The sequence below is a fragment of the Pteropus medius genome, unplaced genomic scaffold (genome assembly GCF_902729225.1).
Source record: "Pteropus medius unplaced genomic scaffold, Ma_sr-lr_union100, whole genome shotgun sequence".
Lineage (NCBI taxonomy): Eukaryota > Metazoa > Chordata > Mammalia > Chiroptera > Pteropodidae > Pteropus > Pteropus medius.
In genome coordinates, this window is record NW_024355203.1 from 1,430,994 (window position 1) to 1,451,491 (window position 20,498).

General features: G+C 31.8%; 1 protein-coding gene across 2 annotated transcripts in view; it reads left to right on the top strand.

The window, feature by feature from the left end:
• The window catches only part of IL1RAPL1 (interleukin 1 receptor accessory protein like 1), a 1,227,390-nt gene that overhangs the window by 469,077 nt on the left and 737,815 nt on the right, over positions 1-20,498 (top strand). Inside the window, exon 1 of one of the 2 annotated variants that reach the window (XM_039857240.1) lies at positions 9,479-9,616. The exons of the other annotated variant lie outside the window; for it this stretch is intronic. The gene's annotated coding sequence lies outside the window, so the exon portion shown is untranslated. Of the gene's footprint in view, positions 1-9,478; positions 9,617-20,498 lie in introns of those variants that run through there. 2 annotated transcript variants of the gene reach the window in all.

The following is a 20,498-nucleotide window of genomic DNA, read 5'->3' on the forward strand; positions in this document are numbered from 1 at the left end:
AAGGAAATGATAGGGCACACCCTTTTATTCCATTATTTCTATGTCAGGAGGGATCAGTGTAACATAAATATTAAACAACTCATTTAAGCTATAAACTTTGTCAATAAGCTCATCTTTAAGTGTAACTTTGATATGTTAATTTATTCAGTCAGAATGTCAGTAATATACTCTATAACTTCCACCTAAGACTGAGAAAGCACTGGAACACCCACACTTTGACTATTTTTTCACTTTCACTAATTATCATAGATATGTCATGGGAAGCTGCTTCGCCTGCCAAAGATTGTGTTGTTGCTTTTACATCCACTTTGACTGTTCTTTCGTAAGGTTATCATAAATCCATACGATCATGAGATGGACTCTGGGAACTAAAAGGAAGGTTCTCACTCTTATACTCTAATAAATGTAGACACATTTGAGTCCCTTAAACACATGCACAAAATAAGGTCTCTTTTCCAAAACTGCAGAAGAGGTACTGAAGCTTTCTCACTTAGGAACAAGAGGAAAAATCTATTATTAAGGCCGTTTGTTCATATTCCTACGGCGTCCAAGGAGTTGTTTAAACTTTCAGCCCCTTATGCATTTCCATCAAATATGAATATGAACTGGTCCTTCTAGTAGGTAAGACCAGTCATTCCCATATTTCTTCTTCCCTGCTCATCTGTACTTTATTGGGTACTCAGTTCCAGGACAGTTTCATCCACATTGAAAATCACTTGATTTGAGGTAAACATCCTATTACACGGTACGCAGAGGCTGAGTCTACAAATTATTGTACAGTTTAACATGCACACACTTTGGCTCATGTCTCACATTGGTATTGTAAAGATCTAATGGCTTTTGAACTTGTGACTTGCAGAAATAGTGTCAACAAAAGCACGTTCACCAAAAGACTGGACATATCACAATTGTTTTTTTTTTCAACCATTTTCATTAATTTTTTAATCTCTACTGATTATACACCATGTCTTACATGCAGATGCCTTTGAACTGATCAGATGTGGTGAACTTTATCATGCACTTTACTCAAACCTGACCATAGACTCAGCAAACCTACTAGAGACGAATGGCCTAGATTTAAATGACCTTGCTGACTTCTAAACTCTTCTTTTGATTGTGGGCAGAGATGCTGTGTTCTTGCTCTGGGATATAACTATGTATGGATTTATAAAAGTTTGTCAAATAGAAGTTGAAACCTCTATATCCAATTTACTAGAAAGAATACTAATTTTCTGGTTAATTATAGTCTGTTAGAAAGGCTTAAAAGATGTCATGAAACTTCAAAATTGTCCAACTAGTACTTAATGAGGAGTTTATCATCTCTGTAACTGTACAAGTTATATACTGTACACATAACTGTACAAGTTAAGTGTACAGTTCCTCATTCTTTCCCTTCTTTCTGTGTCCTCTATGCTCCGTTTTCTCTTTCGCATAAACCTCTGCCCGGTTCCCTTGAATCCAGCTAGACATCCACATTCCATACCCTTACCACCTCTCTACCTTTTCTTGCTCTTCTCCTTTTCTTCTGTCTTGCATCTTCCACTTTCATCCTGTGCCCCCTCCATTTTTTTCTTGTTGTTGTAGTTCAAACATGTATTTTTAAATTATTCTAGTTACCTTAGGTATGAATTCATCACTTTTAAAGTGTTATAATGTATCATCACTTAAAAAGTTTATGACTTTAGCATGATTATCTCGAGTTCCATCCATGTTGTTGCAAATGGCAGTATTTCATCTCTTCTTATGGCTGAGTAATATTCCATTGTATCACAATATTCCAATGTACCACAGCTTCTTTAGGAGGTGTGGGAGGAGAGGGTAGGTAGATGGTTAAGGGAGGGTCAAATATAGGGGGAGGGGGCAGGTGAGGTGGGTAAAGGGGATCAAACATATGGTAGATGAAGGGAACTGGACTTTGGGTAGTAAACATACAATAGAATATATAGATGTCAAATTATAATTTACACCTGAAAATTATATAATTGTATTAACCAATATTATCCCAATAAACTTAATTTAAAAAAAATCATGGTCAAGTTTCATATTAAAGGCTTGTTACTCAAAAAAAAAAAATCTGTCACTACTTATTTGACCTCCTTTACCCTGTCTACCACCCCCAGTCCTCCTCCCCTCTACCTTCTGGTAACCAACCACTAGTCTATACTCCATGAGTCTCTGTGTGTTTGTCCTGTTCATTTGTTGCTTTTAGGTTTATATCCCACATATAAGTGATATCACGTGATTGAAAACTTTTTCTGTCTGGCTTATTTCGCTTAGCATGATTATCTCGAGGTCTATCCATGTTGTCGCAAATGGCAGTATTTCATCTCTTCTTATGGCTGAGTAATATTCCATTGTATATATGTACCACAGCTTCTTTATCCAATGTCACCAAAAATTTTTTTTTTAAATAGATAAAAAATAAAAGTTTGTGGACCAGCAGCTTGGACATCACCTGGGGACTTGTTAGAAATGCACAACCTCCGACCCTTCTCCAGACCTTGAATCAGAATCTGCTATTCAACAGGATCCCCAGGTCTTTGGAATGCACTTGAAATTTTGAGAAGCACTATGTTAGAATACATTTTCCACATACTAAAGTCGTATTAAAAAAGGGCTTATAAAATAGTTAGTTATTTGTATTTTAAAGTGGAAAAAAGGCTAAACAAGTTTAGTTTATTTTTTCTTTTACAGTGGAAACTTTGTAAGGACAGAGATATTCTTCTTATATATTTAATAATGTTCTTCAAACTTTAACATATTATAGTATTAGCTGTTATTCTAGGAAGATTTTTAATCAATAAATATTGAAAACATTAAGATTTGTCATATGTATACAAACTTAGGGCACAGGTAAAAACTAAGCTTATATCCTTCAAAGTCTGAAGGCCATAAATTTGTTTATGTTTGGATGATAAAACAATATGTTTGACTATTAATAATTATGTTATAGGTAGTGATTGTAAAAAGCTTAAAATTTGACAAGCAGTTTGCAAAACACTTTATGGAAGTTAGCTTATTTAGTGCTTATAACGAAATTGCTATATAGCAAAGTTCTAATTCTCATTTTCAAAAGAAGAAATTGAAGCCAATTTTATAGGTTAATCAGTGGCAGAGCTTAGATATAAACCCAAGTCTATCTGATGCCACAACTTCAGTTTGTCATCTTGATGTTATACTGCCTCCCTTAGTTGATAAGGCATGATTTGGTTCATCAGTCAAACTAGCAAAAAAAAAAATTATAATAGCAGCAAATTATAGACATTTGTAAAGTTTTCAGAATGAAAGATTGGTATTCTTTCAGTAATCACAGTAGAATCTATTATCCCCCTTTATTTTAGTCTTTTTACATTAGACAATATCCCCCCATAACTTCTAAAATCTTTAAAACATTTTACTCCTTTATTATAAATATATTTTATTTTAGAACTTTCTAAATATTTGTGTATTGATTTCTCTCCTTCCCAGTCTATCATGATAGCTAAACCCTTGCTTCTGGAGTCCAACTCTCTGAATTCTCATCAGGCCCCAGCGTTTACAAGATACGTGACCTCATATATATTAGTCTTTTCTGATTCAAAGTTCTCATCTTTAAAATGGGGATATAAAAGAGCATCTATCTCACAGTGTTGTTTTGAGGTTTACACTGGGTAATTTATATAAGTTGCTTACCACATCACCGTACAGAAATTAAACACAATAAATAGTATCTATTACTATTAGATTTTCACGTCTCGAGAGTAGAGATTTTATCATATTCATCCTTGCACATACCACTTCTGGTATATGATGGGTAGTTTTGGGAATGTGCTTAGCTGTAAGCATCAGAAAACCCATTAGTAGCTTAAACAGATAAAGGTATATTTTTCTCATATAAAAAGAAATCCAGAAGCAGGCATTTGAGCATTGATGTGCCAGTAAGAATTCAAGTTTCTTCTATCTTTCTGTACTGCCATTTTTTAGTTTGTGGATTTTATCGTCATGCACGCAGAATTATTTCAGTGAGCCAGATATTGTGTTCACATTCCAGAAAGTTGGGGGAAAAGGACAAAAGAAGAAATGAAAAGGCTGGGGATGATAGTGGGGAATGCTAGCTAAGTCTATCCATGTTAAAAATCTTTTTCTGGTATTTCTATCAAAAAGATTTCTGCTTGCATCTTCTCGGTAAGAAATTGGATATCTAGCTACCCTTAGCTGTAAGAATGTCTAGGAAGGTAAATAGTTTAGCTTTCTAGCCTCTATATAAAGAAACACAATGTAGAAGAATGTCCTGTATGCCTTTGGGGTAACTGATGCAAAATATCCACTGTAGTACATATTAGTTATTCAGTGAACCAAAAAAAAAAAAAAGCATGAGACCCTTTAAATAGAATACATCAAGTTTTTTAATATAAAATGAAATCCATATATATTTAAATATGATGATTCCCTTTATCTAGTATTTCGCCACTAAAGTGTTTGAAGTAAGGAATGAAACTTTACACAGATAATTTATTTTGGCAGTGTTGCCATGGTGACAAGAAAAAAAATTGTCCCTAGAACAGACCTGAAAAAAACTGCTCTTAGCAAATACTCGGAGGTGTTTCTGCTGCTATAGATAATCGCAAGAGTTGCCAGAAATTAAAATGTGCAAAGGATAAACACAAATCTTTCTCCTTTGTGGTGTTGGAGAGACCTTGCTTCTTTATTAACTTCCATAGTCTTGTCGTCACATTTTGTAGCTTCTCTTTGCAATGTATCTGTGACAGCTCAGTTTTCACTTTTTTCATCTCAGTAACCACTCAAACTTTTGTCAGTTGTGGATGTGTGATCTCAAGAAATTCTTACCTGGCCTCTTCATCTCTGCCAGTCGTCCTCCATATCATCCATTTATAACACTGCTGTATGCTTCCTACCCCGGTCTTGGTTATCTTTTGTAGATTTTTTTTTTCTTTTAATCCTGAAAGCCATCAACAAGCTGTACCCAATACAGGTGATCTCACTGTTCTTCCCCTTTCCATGCCCTGGTAGCAGCCTCACATTTATGAAAACCCTCTCTTTTCTATCTCCCCTCCAAAGGTCTCCTTATTCTACTTTTAAAGAGATACCCTTGACCTAGAATGTGTTTCATTGATGCAAGAGGATCTGAACTAATAGTACTCCATGTTAAATTTTTTTATCCATCCTTTCTCCTTTGTCAGTGTATCTTTATCGATTCCTTAATTCATTCACTGCTTCCCTAGCATATACTTGTTGAGCATCAAGTGTGTGCCAGACCTTCTGGTAAATATAGGATTTATAGAAATTTATGGAACTTAGGGTGTGTTCTCAAGGAGGTTACAGTCTATTGGGGAAGAACGATTTTACATGACTATTAGGATAGCCTCTAGTTTTTTGGAAGGCGTGAGCTGTAGTTGATCCATGCCCTCAGCTTCCCTTCCTATCACCAGTTTCCTCTACCTCTTAGAATCGACTGTTCTATGAAGCCAAATGCATTCTGATAGATAACATCTCTTCCCCTGCAAATATACACACACATTGATATGAAAATTTCTTAAAGGCAAGGAAGATTCATTCTACTTCTGTCTTTTGGTATTACATTCTTCTACCACAAGCACACAATGGCATCCTAATAAAAATTAGTTTTTCTAAAATACTCTGAGGAAATAATCTGAAAAAAATGAGTTGGAATGAGATAATAAACTATTTTCTTGATTTATGAGAAAATAAAATATCATATAATGTGATTCAGTGAAGATTTGTATAAATATATATTTTTAAACTTCAGAAATCAAAAATAATAGGCATAAGAATCTTTCCCTGTATATGTAGGTATATAGGTAGGTAGGTAGGTAGGTAGGTAGGTAGGTAGGTAGATAGTATGATGTTGTTAAACTACTTGGTAGCAGTCTAGAAGGTTGAACACAATCTAAATAGAGAGAAAAGATTCTTATTTCTAGTTCTGTATCTTTTCCAGCATACTGTAATATTCTTCAAAATCTATCAAAAGTTATAAATAAGTATCAATTGATATTTTCTACTTATACAGATTTTTATTATTTTATATTTTTTTGCCTCTCTTGCAACATCTTATCTTTGATTTTTTTTTTATTTGACACACATAGTTGCCTATGTTTTTTCCTCACTGAAAGGTGTTAGGTTAAAAAGATATAACTCAGTATCTTAGTTCATGGTCAAATACGCATAAACAGTACCTCCTTTTACACTTTTCAGTGAAAACTGAATGCCCATGATATGTTCTTTTATGTGAATATCTAGTTATTCAAGTCAAACTCAAAACGAATTTTTTTTCATCTTATTTTAGAGTAAGTAGTTTTTTTGTTCCATAGTAAGGTAGTCTTTTTCACTGATCTGTAATATTTCCCAAGAAATTAAAACCTTTGCAAGTGTTTGAATCTGCAATTATTATTCATTCTCTGTTGGCTCAAGGATCTTACTCATTGGAATTACAAAACCCTTTCTCTTATTGCTGAAAGCATTTAATGTATGCAAACTTACCATTTGGCTTGAGAGCATTTTTTAAAAATAAACTTTTCAAGTTGGAATGTTCTTATTGAATTCAAGCTTTTATGATGCTGTTTGATTTGGCATATGTTCCTTGTGATATCTGCCTTGAAAACACTTTGCATTTGAGAGACTTTCCCTGCCTTATTGGGACATTGCAGCTCAATTTATAGTTATAAGTAGGAAAAAAAAAAAGAAAGCATTTCCATCCCAAAGAGGTTTCAGTAGGATTTAGCAGTTAGTACTCAAAAAAGAACAACAGCAGCAATTTTGAACCTTTGCCCACTTTTTCTAAAACAAAGAAACATTACAAGATTCTCTTTCTTTTTTAAGGACTTGCAGAAGGAGGGTTCTTCATAGTTTATATAAGAATGTAGTCGTCTTCAAGAAACTTTTCTGTCTTACCTAATGCACTTACACTCAGAATCTGACTGAATTTATTCAGTGTTACCTTTAATGCTAAAATGTTCGCCATCGATTGAATACTTAGATCCTTCACAGAAAGTATGTTATCAGGATGCATTTGGCTTTGTAGAATAGGGTCAGTTCTTCAAGGTTTAGACTGGGTAAATAGTAACTATAAGCATTTAGCATGTCTTTAGATAATCGTAGGTAAAAGAAACCTGAAGGTGTTTCCATGGTTACAAAGGTACACATAAGTGGACACAGCTCCCTGATTCTTCACAAATGGAACACACCAGAGAAAATAGCATATAACTCAAGAAAAAAATGTTACCAGGCCCCCAGAAACCCACTTTTTGCTCTGTTGTAGTCCTTACCTTCCAAAGGCAACCACTGTTCAGATTTCTGACAGCATAGGTTATTTTTCCCATTTTTGTACTTTTTATAAATGGGATCATACATGATGTATTTTTGTGTGTGTGTGTTTCTGGCTTCCTTTGTTCAACATTATGCTTGTGAGATTTACCCATGTTGTTGCTTGTATTTGAAGATTGTACTCATTACTGTGTAATATTACAGTGTGGGAAATATGCTGTAAGTTTTACTCTACTGTTTGAGTAGTTTCTAGTTTTAGGTATTAGTAATAATATTACTGCTAGCATTCACTGTATGGACATTTAGTATATGTCTTTAAATAAAAATAGGTACATACTTCTATTCGATATATGAGAGGAATTACATAGTTATAAGAAATACATGTTGAGCTTCCATAGATTCAGCCAGTTTCCCAGAGGAAGATAACTTTTCCTTCATTGTGAGGATCATATTTTGAATTTTGTAAATATATTTCTCAATCATCAGGAAAACATAATATTTAAACTAAAGCAATCGTGCAAAGAATTGCATTTAAGTGAAAACAAAGATGAGAAAACTTGGAGATGGGAAGAGTATATTTATATTAGTTCATAAAAGAGCATATTCAAAAAGGAAAGGATTGTACCTTGAGTGTATTAAAGAGTTAAAAATGAGAAAGCCAGGTTTTTGAAAAGTGACCTAATTTTTTAAATTTTTTTTCCCCTTTTAAAGAATGCGATAGGTCATTGAGGGTAAAATAAATCCTTGTCATTTCAGAAAGTGTACCTGTTTTTTTTTTTTTTTTTTTTAGAAAATAAAATCTACCAATAATACATGAAGATTAAACTTAGAGTAGACGATGGGCGATAACTCCAGCCACCCAAACACCGTTTGTTTGTTTTTTTTTAAATAATTTTCCTAACATGAAGTTAAATTATTAACTTTAAATATTTGTAGGTATATTCAAGTTTCCTCTATTTCACTTTTTAGTAATATTGAATTATTTTAGGACATCTGGTCTTGTAAGAAACATCAAAGATTTTGATATAGTTTTTCATAGATTTTGAATGAACTAATTTCATACTGTGTGTAGAGGAACAGAGCAGCCTGTCTCTTGCATATTAACCTTTCTGGTGCTGTGGGAGGTGTTTACTTTGAGTACAAAGTGCCAATTTGTACTTACGTTAATTTAGTTAATTTTTTTTTTAAATCTTAGTTGATATTCTTTTACTTTCTCACTGTCAAAAGTCTCCTTCATTGTCATTTTAAGTAAGAAAATGGTATTTTGAAATGTTGGCTTGAAGAAAACTGCAGTTCAATTTGTTTTGATGAGAATGAAAAATAATTTCCAATATTAGATTAGACTGAAAAGAGATATGACAGAGTTTTACTAGAGGATCTTGGCCTTTTTATCCTTTTAAGGTTTCATGGAGCTATTATATGACTATGCCATTTTGTCTAAGATGGTCCTTTAAGCAACTTTCTAAGCCTCAAGGAATTTATCTTAGGCATTGTACTCTTCAGCTGTATTGCCAGAAGTCTTTTGTTTAAAAAAGCCTTTGGTAAAATTCTTTAAATTTGAATTTAGATCTGAACAACAACAAGGAAAGTACTTAATATTTCTGCCTTTCTTTATGTAATGATTAACTCCTCTTATGCTCTCCTTTATATTGGTGAGCCATTTTCTTGAATTATTTTCTAAAATGTGGTTACAGAATAATGTGACATAAATCTTGTCTGTATGCTCTGATTTTTAGAGTCTTTATTTTTACTTTTGTTGGTTCAAATATAGAAACTATCTCCTCCCATTCCCCTCTCCTCAATTAGCTGCCAATGGCTTGGAACTTAACGATTTTACCTCATGTGATTCTATTTGTTTGTAATCCTATATTCAACATTGTACTGAAGTCTGTTAAACATTGATAAGCCGGTTTTTATGCAGCAGGTCCTTAGAGAGCATTGCAGTAAAATGCTGTAAAGACTGGATTAGGTTTAGGTATTGTAAGGTGGTTTCGAGACATTTTCCTAGTGTCTGTTCTTCCAAAGGTGCCAAATCAACTTGGCCTTGATTTAATATTGCTAAAATTTTAATGCTGAGCTGACTGGAGCTTCGCATACTTCGGAACAAGTTTTTCTAGGGGGTGACTTAACAAATAGTTCTCTCTCTCTCTCTCTCTCTCTTTTTTAATTCTGAGGAATGCAGTGCACACATGGGACATTCTTGTGTAGTTGCTGTAAGACACAGTTCTTTGGCAAAATCTTAAATTTTTTTCATTGCTATTCCAGTTATACTTTCTTCTGTTATCTCTTGCTGGGATTCTAATGGCCTCATCTGATACTATTTTTATTTAGTTAGGTGAGTTCTATTATGTTTAATTTCTTCTGAGTTGTACAGAATTAAAATCATTTTGCATTCCAAAGATAACCAGGATTAATGTTTGAGAATATATCTTTCTTATGTATATTTTCTATATATAGATATATGGTTTGAATATTGAAATGATATGGTGCTTTACGGGTTTTTTTATAACTTGCATTAATTTTTTTACTATTTAATATTCATATACACAAAGAATATATTCATATTTTAGATATAAAGAATAATAAAATGAACATTCCTGTAACCACCACCTGGCTTGCAGAATAGTACCAATACTTTAGTACGTGTCTCCATGAATGTTTATTCCTTCCCTCTCTTGCAAAAGTAATTTCTGTTCTGAATTTTATATCTATTGTTATCTTCCTTTTAAAAATATTGTTTTAGTACATACATATGTATTTGAAAATAGTTTATGTATGTTTTCTATATAATTGTTATAATGCACGTAGTCTTTTCTGATTCATAATTCAACATTTTCTCTTGGATTCCTCCACACTGGCAAGTACAACTGTGGTTGTATTGTTTTGACTGCTATTTATATTCCGTGATATAAACATGTGACACTTTTTAGTTAGGCTTTTTTTGATGGGAAGTGGCTTTATCTCCTGTTTTGTTCTAATAAACAATGCTTCTATGAAAATTATTGTGTATTTCTCCTGATGCACAAGAGCAAGAATTTTTTCAGAGTCAGTGACTAGGAGTGAGATCGACAGGTCATCATATATGTGTACAGTCAGTTGAACTTCAGGAAGATGCAATATTCTTTTATAAAACGGTCCACAACTCTAAAACCATCAGTGTGTAAAAACTGACACATTTCTACACTTCTGTCAACCCTTAGGATTGTCTAAAGCCTTAAGAAAATGCTGTCTTATTTAAGTTCCTTGATTAATAGTGATGTTGAATATCTTTTTACATTTATCACTCCTGCCTTCTTTTCTGTCAGATAACTTGCTCTTCTTCATATTCTGTGTAAGTTTTTTGTCAGCTTTGCTTTGATAAATATCTTCTCCCTGTTTTTAGGTTGTATTTTTACCTAATTAATGGTGTATTTTGAATTTAGAAACTCTTAATTTGAATGTGGTCAAATTTATTAATCTTTTCCTTATAGTTTATACTTGAATCATGTTTAAAGAATTCTTCCCTACCATAAGATCATATAAATATTCTCCAATATTTTTAACAAGTGATTAAAATTTTTCTTTTTATTATTAAATCTGTAGTCCACAAGGAGTTCAGTATTTGAATGATGTGAGAGTGCAATTTGATTTCTTTTTTCCCCAGTACAAAAAGTCAGTTGTCCTAGTGCCTTATCTTGAATAGTATAGTCTTTCTTCACTGAATTACAGTACCTATACATGTCCCATATCAAATGTTTTAGAACAAAGCCAGTTGCTATAAAAAATAATTTCCCAAATTTTAATGGCCTAATAAGTACAGTGTGACTGGTTTTGGTCAATGCTTTACTCCACTTGATTATTCAAAGACCCAGGCTCCTTCCCTTTTACATTATAGCATCCACTAGGGCATTATAGTTGTCTGCATCCGGCTGGCAGATGGAGGAAGGAAGAGTAGAGAAGGCATGTCAATTTCATAAATACCTTGGTCAGAAAAGATCATATCACAACTCATATTTTTTTGGCAAAAACTAGTCACTTAGTCCTATGTAGGTAGAAAGTATTCTGGGAAACATTGTTCTCTGATGGACATAGCTTCCCTGAGGCATCTCTACTTTACAGGAAGGTATGAATTTTGTAATTTTCTGCTAGTTATCTCAGCTACATCAAGTCTCTTGTATGCTTTGGTCTCTTTCTGTCTGATAGGGTAAGTCTCTCCACCTTGTTGATCTTCCATTGTGTCTTAGCTATTATATTTGTCCCTTTGTCAAGTATTACAAAGAAAAATTGGCTATTTTAATTGGAAAGCATTAAATCTACAGATCAGTCTGCAAAGAATCAATATATTTACATAATGAGTCTACTTATCCATTAGCAATTTATCTCTCTATTTACTTACACAGGCTTTTAAATGTTTTTCAATATCCTTTAGAATCTATTCAAAAAAGTTTTACATAATTTTTTAGATTAGTCTTATGTATTTTATTTTTTAATATTGTACTTTGTTAATATTATAAACTAGCTTTTCTGAAATTTTGTTTTCTGTCTGTTGCTAATGTGTAGACATGCAATTGTTTTTTGTATATAAAAATCTTTTATTTTGATATCTTGGTTTGATTTGTTACTAATTCCAATAATTTGTGTTCAGATTTTTTTTGAAGGTCGTCTGTGGAAATTATGTTATATGTATAAATAATGAATTGATTTATTTTTCTTCTCATTTTTATATTTTCTTTTCTTGTCTAACTGATTAGAAGTGGTGATAGATACCCTTGATTTGCTTCTGATTTTAATCTTATATTTTAAATTTTTTAATTATTCAATTACAGTTGACTAATACAATATTAGTTTCAGGTGTACAACGTAGTGATTAGACATTTATAAAACTTATGAAGTGATCACCTTGATAAATGTAGTACCCTTCTGACACCATACATAGCTATTACTATATTAATGACTATATTCTCTATGCTATATACTTTACATCCTAATGAGTATTTTTTAACTATCAATTTGTATTTCTTACTTCCTTCTCCATTTTCAGCAATTCCCTCCACCCCCTCCCATCCGGCAACTGTCAAAATGTTCTCTGTATCTGTGAGTTTCTTTCTGTCTTGTTTGTTCATTTATTTTGTTCTTTAGATTCTACATATGAATGATACCGTGTGGCATTTGTCTTTCTCTGACTTAGTCCACTCAGCACAATACCCTCTAGATCTATCCATATTATTGCTGATGACAAAATTTTGTTCATTTTTATGGCTGAGTAATATTCCATTGTATATATGCACCACCTCTTCTTTATCCGTTCATCCATTGATAGATATCCAGATTGACTCCAAATCTTGGCTATTGTAAATAATACTGCAATGAACTTAGGGACTCACATGTACCTTTAAAGTAGTGTTCTGGGTTTCTTTGGCTTCTTATTTTAGAGAGAATTATTTTGACATTTCGTCATCAAATATAATGTTTGCTATAGATTTTTGTTTATAATGCATTGTACTTGTAATTTATTTCAGGATTCTGTTTGCCTATATTTTGTTTAGAATTTTCCATCTACGTTCACAAGTAAAATTGGCCCATGGTCTTTTCTTCTTATACCGTCCTATTTAGTTTTGGTATTAAGATTATACTGGCTTCATTTTGGGGTTATTTTACCATTTTCTGTTTTCTAAAAAAGTTTCTTTAAGTTTGGAATCATCTGTTTTTCAAAAGTATGGTAGAACTTACCCATAAAACTATTTGAGCTGTTCCCCCACCCCCCAGGAGATACTTTAACTATGCATTTTATTTCTTTAATGGTTAGGGAACTCTTCAGGTATTTTTTTTTCCTTCTCAAGTCAGTTTTTATAACTTCTCAGTTTCAAGAAATTTGTTAAATGTAGTTCAGCTTTCAAATTTATGGCCACACTTTCTTAATATCTTTTAAAATCTCTTTTTGTGAATATATGTGTCCCTCTTCCCTTTATTTGTATTTTCTATCTTTTTGTCCTGATCAATTTTCCATGTACTTTTAAAATTTGAAAATCTTGGCTATTTTGATGTTTTCTATTAATTTTTGTTCTTATTTTCACATACTTTTTCTTCTTCATTAGAATTTTTTTCTGCTTATGATGTGTATTTAGGTTAGTTTTTTTCTGTAAATATTAACAATCTAAAAGTTCTTCAAAGTACCTCAACTACTGTGTTCATTTACTTATAAGTATATTTAAATTTGCATTATGATTTCATCTTTTACCAATGAATTATATAGAATCGTGTTTTTAAATTTTCAAATTTTTTTTTCTAGTTATCTTTTCGTTATTTTCATCTAATTTGATTATACTATATGACATCAAAGTTTTGAAATTTTCTGAGATTCGCTTTATTGTACAGTACATAGTAACCTTCTGTGATTATTTCACATGAGCTTAAGAAGAATGTATTGCAACTCATTTGAGAATGTGGTTTTTATGTTTTCAATAAATCATCGGGTTGACGGGATCTTCTGTATTTGTGCGTTGAAATCTCCCACAAAGCTCATGGATTTGAACATTTGTCCTATAATTCATTCAGGCTCTTTTTTTCTTTATGTATGGAGCCTGTTTTAAGAAACTAATTTGAAGTTTAGAATAGTTTAATTCAGCTGGAGCATTGATTCTTTTATTATTATGTAGTGACCTTTTTACTGCTAAAAATGCATTTTAGTTTAAAATACCTTTTGTCTAATATGTTATTATATAGTTACATATTATATACGTTTTTGGGGGTTTGCATTTTCTTGGCATATCTTTCTCTTTTTTTCTTTTTTATCTTCAAGCCATCTGTTCCTTGTATCGAGGTGTGTTTTTCTCTGTCTCATTAAACAGTGTATTGCTAGATTTAAAAATATGTGTACCTAGATAGGTAGATATCTAGTTTGACCATGTTTGTCATTCAACTGGAGAGAATATTAGTTCACTCATATTCTCATATATATTTTTTCATTATTACTTTAATACTTGAATTTACTTGTAGCATAATATTTTCTGTTATGAATTTCCTCTGTCTTTGCCCCTCCCCCTTTTACTGCCTTCATTTGGATTGACTTTTATATTATTATTCTAATTTTCCATCTTCCATCTTGGAATTTATGCACTCTTTCTATTATTATAGTAGTTAACTTTAAAATTTTACTATGGGTTATTTCAAAAACTAAAAAATAACCAATTGTTTAATTTTTTTCCTCATAAATAAAGAACCTTTATGATTAGTTGCCTTTCATCTTACCTGTTCACATTATCTAGTTTTTAGTTCTATTTTATGATCTCAGTCTTCAATTTTAGATATTATAACTAAAGGTTTATATGACAAATTTAGTTTAGATTTACTCACATGTTTACCACACTCTTTGTGTACCATTTCTAGAAGGCTTAGATAGGTGTTGAGATTTTATCCAGTAGGAAAGGAGGACTTATGGCCGTATTTGATCTGAGGAAAGACATGATCAAAATGATACTTTAGTGAGACTAATCTTGTGCAGTCAAAAAAAGAATGGATGGAGTTGAAGTTGAAAATAGAAACATAAATTAAAGGCTCTTTCTACAATCCAGCCATTTGAAAGAATGATCTGAACTAGTGGGGTGGTTAAGGAGAAAGGTAGTAATAATTAGAAATTAAAGTCACTGTGAAACAATACATAGAATTAATAACTGGTTTGATATGAAGTGTTGAAGAAAGCAAAATGATGATGAGGTTTTTGAACTCAGATTATTAAAAGGTTAACAGAAACATTAGGGAGTCGGAAAATCAGGGAGAAGAGCTGCTTTGGGGAAAAAGAAAGCAGTGCCTGTGGCATGTACAAGTGATATATTCAGCATGGAGTTCCAAATACAATAGAGTACATGGGAGAGAAATTAAGACTGGAGAAATAGACATTATAGAGTTAAATGTATACAGATAGTAAATGTAGGTATATATGGGAGGGCGTAAATGTGTCAAATGAAAGTGCTTTGTGTAAGACTGGCCACAGGTATACCCCAAAGAAAATGTTCACATTTGGATAGCCCAAGAAGAGTCAGCACTGGATATATATTTAGGTAAGGGGGGATTCATTCTTGCAAAATATCATCTATATGTGGTACTGAGATAGATATTTATATGTATATTATCTCATGTAAGTACCTATTGGGGTGGTAGTATGATATCAGCAGAGGAGAATGTTACAAACTGAACAAGATGTTCAGAAGTGTCAAATGATGCAGAAACAGAAAGAACAGAATTAGAATTAAGGAAGAGAGCTTGTGTTATTAGAATGTAATTGATGAGTTTTGCAGAGAATAAGTTCCAATTAAAAGAGACGGAAGCAAAACTGTAAACTTGATATGAGAATGAATCTTGTGCAAATGAACACTGAAACGCAAACAAGATTTAATAATTCAGTGGTGAAGAATTGTAGCAAAGCTGAGAGAAGATGTTTTTGATTTAAAATGGCAAAGGAGCTATGTGATAATAATACTGTTTATACATAATAGGCATTCAACAAATATTTTTGAATGAAAAATTAAATGTTCAGTGTTTGAAAATATCCATGGGGAAAGACAGATAAACAATTGAAAGGTACTGAATTAATAACTTCTATGATTCTAAATTTCCAACAATATCTCTAAGAAGCACCACTTCATGAAATTGCCCAGAAAAAGCATAAGCTTTGGACATTTTATATTTTTTGTACTTGTTTTTAAATGTACAGCAAGTGCAGGAAATAAAACACACCTTGATAAAACATTACTTAAGAAATGGCAACTTGCTACCAATAACAATTGGTATTTGCCATTTAAAAGGCCAAAGAGAGATGAATTTTGATAAAAGATAGATTCACACTTGAAAATGTGTATGTATGTAGAAGAGGTGTTCTTAATATAGCTTTTTATAATTTATCTCAAATATTAGGAGCCTCTTTTTATCTTTGGCTTTCAAAACACATCTTTCCCAAAACACATCTTCCCCAATCATAATTCTTAATACTTAGAGGTCCCACATGACTTTTATTTTTTGTTCACTTAATCATGCCTATTTCTGGTTACTTTTAAAGTGCTCGGAGTAGTTTTGTTCAGGTTGATTTTTCTCTTAGCATTGTATCTTAGCATTGCCATAGTTATAGAAAGTGATTTTACTAGCAAGATAAAAATTTGTTGAGACATGTAAATGCTTACTCTCAAATAAGAAATTGACTCAGACACCAATGACTGTAAGATGGACTATCATGCCAACATTTGTTCTGTTTTTCAGATTTTAATCTAAAGTTTAAAATTTGTGCTGCATAAACTTTTTTCTTATTCAATGTAATATATTTGCATGTATATTTATTTTCTATATAAATACCAAATAACTAAAATGTGTTTTCTATATTCTTATATAAGTATAGTAGCTATGAGATAGTAATAATAATAACAATCTAAACATTTATTGATTGCTTACCAAGTGCCAAGCTCTGATCAAAATGCTTTATAGTTATCATTGTACAAAACACTCATAACCTTATGTGGAACATATTGTTATTCCAATATTACCAGAAAGAGGGGATAGTGAACAAGGAGGCACAGAAAAGTTCAAAGTGCTCATGATTACCGAGCCAGGAATTTCTGGAGCTGAAATTCTAAGCCGTGCATGCTCACCCCAACATGTGCTCTCTAATCAACAGAATATATTGTGATTTTCATTTTATTTTTTTATTTTATTTTTTTACATATTTTTATATCGTGATTTTTGTATTAGTTAAAATTCAGAGATGCAGAAATTTTTCGAAGAGTTCCTATCTCTAACCATCGTTTTTCCCCAGATTTAAAACAGATCTGCAAATTTCCTTTCTTATGATTATATCATAAGAAAGTAGTTATATAAGCCTAGAGTATATATCCTAATATTTTGCTAGATTGTAAAAAGTTACGCTTATATAGTTTGGAATAATATACTCAAGTACTAAAACTTATTATGCCTAGGTGATAGTAGCATTTTTTGAGAAGTTATATTTTCTGTGGAATTTCTGCTTTTAAAAAAATGGATTACTTTTGAAAATTATAAAATTGTCAAGAGATTGTTACATAAATTCTCCTAGGTTTGTAACAGATTATAATAAGTACTGTTAGCTTTGATTATGTACATATATGGTAATATCACATGTATAAAGCATATTTTATAATTAGTTCATGATGGATTATTTTCAAAATACATAGAGCAAGAGTCATTGAGCATTTTATTTAGATATTAAGGGTACATGTGTTTATCCAAACAAATAAGAAAATAATTTTTATAAGAAACAACCCAAATTCGAGTCCTCAAAACCATTTTTAATTGTTTTATATTTAATCGTAAATGTAGGTAAATATATTAAGCATATCGTAGCTACTGTTAATATATTTATAATAGAATGAACAAATTTATCCTTAACATATTTAATGAAAGAACTCATAGGTAGACATTATGTACATATTTCTTTTATTTATATTCTACAAGTGTCCAGAGGTAGGAACTGTCTTCTTGTTGAGATATTTATAGACCATGATTTCCCAAAATTAAAAGATCATTTTATAGGCACACTAATAAGAGACTTAGCCAACAGTTAGATGGACTTCCAGTTTCTAGTATGGAAAGTAAGGAGCTTAGAAGTTGCCTTTCAGTCCTAACAATAAGTAAAACACTGTTCTAAAGTTCTATAATAATAGTTCTACATTAGCAGTTGGTGACTTCAATACTCCACTCACAACAATGGCTAGAACAACCAGACAGAAAATAAGTAAATAGAGGACTTAAACAACACAATAAACCAACTTAATCTAACAGACATATACTGAACACTCTACACAACAAAACAATACACATTCTTCTCAAGTGTACATGGGACATTTTCCAGGATAGACTATATATTAGGGCAGAAATTAAGTTTCAATAGATTTTGAAATATAGATATTATAGAAAGTATCTTTTTTAACAAAATGAGATGAAGTTAGAAATCGGCAAGGAAAGGAAAACTGGAAAATTCACAAAATTGTGGAAATTAAGTAACATACTTTTAAAGAACCAGTGGATCGAAGAAGAAATCACAGGAGACATTGGAAAATACTGAGAGACAAACGGAAATGAAAACATGACATAATAAAACTAATGGGATGCAGCAAAATGGTACTAGTGGAAATGTATAGCTATAAATGCTCACATTAAAAACAAGACATATCTCAAATCGACAACCTAGCTTTACAATGTGAGGAACAGGAACAAGAAGAACAAACTGTAGCAAGCAAGGAAATAATAAAGATTAGAGCAGAGATAAATGAAATAGAGAATATTAAAACATTGGAGAATATCAATGAAACCAAAGTTGATTCTTGGAAAAAATCAGCAAAATTGACAAATCTTTACTTAGACTTGAAGAGAGAGAGAAAAGTCAAATTACTAAAATAAAAAATGAAAATGGGGTCATTACTACCACCTCTACAGAAATAAATATGTTTATAGTCATACAATAATAGGGATACATTCTAGGAAATGTGTCCTTAGGCAATTTTGTCATTGTGCAAATATGGAGTGTACTTATACAAACCTACACGGTGTAGCCTACTACACGTTTAGGCTATATGGTCTATCACCTCTAGGGCACAAGCCTATACATCATGTTACTGTACAAAACAATGCTAGATTAAGTCAAACATAAAAGAAAATGATGCCATCAAGAGATGCAGTAAACACGAGATGTATGAGGCTGCTGCCTGTGTAACATAGCATGCTGTTTTACAGTAAACTTTTTTTTATAAGTAGAAAGAGTACATTCCAAAATAATGATAAAAACTCTATAGAGTAGATACATAAACCAGTAACATAGTCATTTATTATCATTATTAAGTATTATGTACTATACATAATTATATGTGCTATACTTTTGTACAACTGACAGCACAGTAGATTTGTTTACACTAGCGTCACCACAAACACACAAGTAATGCATTGTGCTCTATGATGTGATGGCTATGATGTCACTGGGCAATAGGAATTTTCTAGCTCCATTATAATCTTATGGGACCACTGTTGATTATGTGATCTGGAGACCAAAATGTGATTATTGTGGTGCATGACTGTTTCAGAGTGTACTGCGAGGATTTTAATACAGTACTATGTTTTCACACCAACAAATTGGATAACCTAGATGAAATGGACACATTGTAGAAACACAAAATCTACCAAGACTAAATTGTGAAGAAATAAAAAATCTGAATACACCTATAATTATTAAGGAAATTGAATCAGTAATCAAAAATCTCCCAACAAGGGAAAGCCCTGGACCTGATGACTTCACTGATTAATTCTACCAAACATTTAAAGAAGAGCTACTACCAGTCTTTCTCATACTTTTCCAAAAAATTGAAGAGGAGAAAACACTGCATAACTAATTTTATGTAAAGCCAGCATTACATTGATACCAAAGCCAAAGACACTGTAATAAAGCTGCATACGAATATTTCTCATGAATATAGATGGAAAAATCCTCAACAAATTATTAGATATTGAATTCAACAATGTTATGAAAAGAATTATACACCATGTTCAAGTGGGATTTATTTCAGGTATGCAAGGCTAGTTCAACATTCAAAAAATCATTAATGCAATCCATCACATCAACAGGCTAATGAAGAGAAATTACATGATGATATTAATAAATGCAAAAATAGAATTTGAGAAAGCCCAACATCCATTCATGAAAAAACTCTTAGCAAACTAGGAGTAGAGGGAGGCCTTACTTAACCTGATAAATAATATCTGTAAAAAAACCTACAGCTAATACCATATTTAATGGTAAGAAACTCAAAGATTTTTTGCAAAGATCAAGAACAAGTCAAGGATGTCCTTTCTCACCACTGCTTTTCAACCTCAGAATCTATGTCCTAGCTAATGTAATAAGAGAAAAAAAGAAATAAAAGGTGTATATAATTGAGAAGGAAAAAATAAAACTGTTCACAGATTTCATATCTGTCTGTGTAGAAAAATCAAAAAAGAATCAGCAAAACAAAACAAAACAAAAAACCTCTTGGAACTAATAAGCAATTATAAGAAAGTTGTAGGATGCAAGGCTAATGTACAAAAGTCATTTGCTTGCCTATATACCAGCAATTAGCAAATTGAATTTGAAATTAAAAATACATTACCATTTAAATTAGCACCCTCAATATGAAATACTAAGGTGTAAACCCAACAAAATATGTACAAGATATATGTGAAAAAAAAAAAAA